Consider the following 4,428-nt stretch of genomic DNA (forward strand, 5'->3'; position numbering starts at 1 on the left):
CGGGGACCGCAGCCCCCAGCCTGTGCCGGCCGCGGTGAACCTGCGGCTTCCAGGACCAGCCTCAGGAAGTGCCCGTGCCCAACACAGCTGCTCCGGGCACAGGCCGGCCGGGCCAGGCTGAGGTGCCTGCGCGGTCAGTGGGGGGGTCACATCTGATTGAGGTAGACCAGATGCTCTTCCCGGGGCAACTTCACATCTCCCGAAAGGGAGAGCGCCTCAGCCGTTTTACAGAACAGGGTCCGTGGCGCCCACACTTTCCTATTTACTTCCTATTTATCTCCTCCTAACGCCCGGGGTTTTCCCTCTGCGGATTTTAGAGATCCTCCGGCCCAGCATTCCCCAAGGGGCGCCTGCCAGGGGGTGAAGGGGATAGATGCTCTGTGAGCTCGGAGGGTGGAGCTCAGCTTCTCTGCGGGACCCCAGGGCCTTTGCGGCCCAGCCTCACAGTCGTGGACAGCGGCTGCCCTCCCACTCCGCTCACCGTCCCTCCGGCCTTCCCGGCTGCGGCGTGTGCCTGGTGTCCTGGGGGCGCCAGGTGTGCATGTGCCGGTCCGGGCCCTCGGTGGGAGGGGCGCTGTGGTGGGTGCAGGGAGTGTGCAGGAGTGTGGTCCGCCTGGACAGGAGAGGTGGCTTGGGTGGGGACAGGTCTCTGGCTTTCCACGGCTGTGTGTCCTGGCCAGGCTGACCTGTCGGGCTCAGCAAGTCCCACGGGCACGGCCTCGGGCCTGGAGCCTGCTCCGTTTCCACAGGACGGAGGACAGTTTATGCCCATGAAAGGGCTGTGTTGCCCAGCTGGAGGCACCAGCCAGCCCATGGCTGCAGAGCCCCCTCCGAGGTCACCACGGGGCAGCTGCAGAGCCAGGACGAGCTGTCCTAGTGGAGCCCTGACTGTTGGTGTATCGCCCCCTTTCGCCGGGAACCCAAGGCCTTGCTCCAGCAGAGGAGGCTCCCAGGGAGCGGTCGGACTGGCGGCAGGAGACGAGCTCGTGGTCGGGGCAAGTCCTTCCCTCGCTGGGGACCCTCGGCAAGGCGAGGCCACTTAGAGCCAGTTTCCCATCTGTAGGGTGGGAAGCCACTGCTGCTCCTGTCTGTGCCCAGGAAGGGCGGGTCTGAGACCTCAGCGCCTGGGGCCTGCAGAGAACAGGTACATAGCGAGCCCCCTTCTCCTCACCACCAGAGCCACGCAGGCTGGTCTCCCGGGGAAGAGTTCGCGTGGGAATCCTGCTGAGTGGGGTCCAGAATCCCATGGCCCCAATGTCCAGCTGAGGGCCCCGGCTGTGGCCAGAGGGAAGAGAGGGCGCCTGGGCTTGCCCGCTGTCCCTCTGCCCTCGAGGAGCTGCCTTCCTGCTGTCAGGCACACAGTGGATGCATGGACAAGCCTGCACACGCGGCAGAGGCACCCGCACCCACACACAGCTGGTTGACCTGAGTGGGGGCCAGCTGTGTGTCTTTAGGAGACACCATTCAACCTGGTCGAGGACCAGCATTATGGGGACACCCCCATGCCCTCCCTCCTGGGAGGTACCAGGGACTGCTGGGGACCCCGGGCCATCACTCCTCCCCAGGAAGGGCTGGCCTGAGGTCAGCCAGCTGCCCGTAGCAAAGCCAGGCTGGAGCCCCAAGCTCTGGGGCCTGGGCTGGGCCGTGCACTGGGTTCTCCCTGAGGAGAGAGCTCAGGGAGCTGGAGCCCAAGTCCCGGTCCCGGTCCCAGACCTGGCTTGCCAAGAGAAAATGAGAGCAGGAGCTCACAGAGAGAAATCTGCACCTTTGACCTTTGGGACTGGCGGCCAGTGAATGTGACCTTGATAATCGGTCGTAGGCCACCTTTAGGCCACAGGGGTGGACCCCAGCAGCCAGCCAGCCTGACTACACCCTCATCCTCATCCTCCAGAGCCCAGAACTGTCCCCCAAGCAGCGGGTCCACAGGGGGCCTGAGGAGCCTAGCTGACCCAAACTACAGTCCAGGGAGGCGTGTGACTGGCCTGAGGTCACACAGAGTGGGGAAACATGAGGACCAGGACCCTGACCCCACTTATGGGGAGTCAGTGGGAGCCTCTTAGATGCTCACAGAGGACACCCAGGCCCGCCCACGTGTCCCAGGGCACTCAGGAAGTCTCCCCACTTCGCTGCCAGTCGGAGCACACACCCATGTCTGGAGAGGTCAGGGGACCGGCGCTGGCTGGACACCCGCCCCGGCCAGGGCCCACCCCCTGCCGGAGGTTGGCGCAGCCTGCCTTACCCTTGGCACCGAGGAGTCCCGCTCAGCCCAGGGGGTGTCAGTTCATCCCACGGAGCCTCCTTGTGTATAAATGGGGGTCGAGGGCCCCCTCACCGGCCTACAGGGACTAGGCTGTGCATCCCAGGACCAGCCCCAGGGGTAGTGCCCACAGAAGGCCCCAGAGGCTGTCCACGGCCGCCGAAACTTTGTCCTGGTGGTCGGGAGTCTGATGCAAGCCTTTCTCGGCTCGGAGCAAGGCAGGGGAGGTCTGGCTCCTTCTGGAAGCTCTGGGGGAATCCCTGCCTTTTCAGTTCCTAGGGGCCTCTCGTCCTTGGCTCGTGGCCCCCTCTCTCGACGCCAGCAATGGTGGTCTCTCCGTCCTTCCGTAGCCGCAGCGCCCTCCAACCGCAGCTGGGGGTGGGGGGTGTCTCCAATTTAAGGAGGCGAATAGATTAGGCCCACCTGGTAACCCCAGTCATGCTCTCCAGGGTAAGGCCTTCACCTTCATCACACCTGCAAATTCCGTGGGCCCGTTGGGTGCCGTGTGCACAGCGTTCCGGGCTTAGGCCGAGGACGTGTGTGTGTGGGGGGGTGGAGGCCGAGGACGTGTGTGTGTGGGGGGGATGGAGGCCGAGGACGTGTGTGGGGGTGGAGGCCGAGGACGTGTGTGTGTGGGGGGGTCGAGGTCCTGCTGACCACAGGTGCATCGAGTTGATCTCCACAGACCACGGGCGTGGGGCTGTGCTTGGCCGTTCTTGGGAGAAGAGGCTCCGGCTCACATCAGCCAATGCAAAGACCATTTCCCATGGCAAGGCTGCTTTCGACTCTTTTCAAAGAGGCCCTGTCTAGCCAAGGAGCTGGGGCAGTTCTGCCAAACCTGTGCTTCAAAATAAATGCTCGTTGGAAATTTCCACAGGACCAGGCCCTTTCTCTGCCTGCGAACCTGCTTAAACCCACAGCCTCACAGGGCTCGCGCGAGGGGCCCCGGCTCCCTGCTCTCCCAGGACAGGGAGTTGCTGTGTGTGTGTGTGTGTGTTTTCTTTCCTTTGTTTTCTTGTCAAACAAGGAGGACTGGGTGCACCAGGTGCAGGCCAGGTGACCCTGGCTAGGACAGCGTGGTCGCTCAGGGCCGAGTTCTAGTCTCACCCTGCAGAGGGTCTGTTGGTTACAGCACCCCAGCCTCACTGCCTTCGCGAGAGGGCCCCGCCGCGTGGACGAGCTCTGCCCAGCCACAGGAAGCCGCCACGTGCTGTCACTGCCCGGCGCGTACATCCTGCGGGCCACACCCAGCAGCTTTGGCTTCACTGGACTCACCCAGAAAACTGCTGTCTACTCCTGGGCCCAGAACCTGACGGTTTGGCCCGGGAGAAGTGTGCGCCTTTGGAGTTGGAACAGGCCTACGAGGCCAGCCATCCCCAGGAACCCTCCCAGCTCTTCAGGTTCCCACTTGCCAGATGAGGAAGCGGAGGGTGGTCGTGCAGCATGAGGAGCAGCCCTGGGCCTCCTGGGTCTTCCGACTTCAGCTCTGCCACCTCGCTGACTACGGTGACCCTCCATTTCATGTGGGCAGCCCGGCACATGCGGCGAGCTCACTACATCGGCCGCGTGGGCGACGGGCCGATGAGAAAGGCGTGTGCCCTGCGCCTCCACGCGTGCTCACGCAGGGCGGCTCCAGCCCAGTCTGGCCCTCCCAACCCTGAGCGCTGGGACCATGGGGGCCTTTCAGTAACTGCAGAGACTGCCCCATCGTGGGCAGCGGGGCCATGGGACCTGACACTAAGAGACTCCCTTTCTAACCGGGGGACGTGGGGTCCTGCGGATACCAAGTCCTGACCCAGCACCCGTAAATGTGACCTCTACGGCACAGACAGCAACCAAGATCAAGGACACAGAGAGCGGACGCCATCCTGGGCTACCATGGGCCCCAAAGGCCATCACATGTCCCCATGAGGGACACAGGGGACAGCAAGGGGGGTTCTGTGTGCGGAGGCTGGACCAGTGACACAACCACCAGCCAGGGCCTGCTGGGCTGCCAGCCGTGGGGCGGCCACAAGGGAGCTCTCGCAGGGGAGCCTTAGTGCGGGGCCCGCTGAGGCGCTGGTCCCGGGTCCCGGGCTTCTGGACGGCTGAACGCAAGGTGAACGTGGAGTGGGACGGCACTGGGGTTTGGGGCTTTGTCCGCCTTGGCTGTAGCCCTCCCCTAACCGGCA

Source organism: Tupaia chinensis, unplaced genomic scaffold (assembly GCF_000334495.1).
Source record: "Tupaia chinensis unplaced genomic scaffold, TupChi_1.0 Scaffold000355_1, whole genome shotgun sequence".
Taxonomy (NCBI): domain Eukaryota; kingdom Metazoa; phylum Chordata; class Mammalia; order Scandentia; family Tupaiidae; genus Tupaia; species Tupaia belangeri.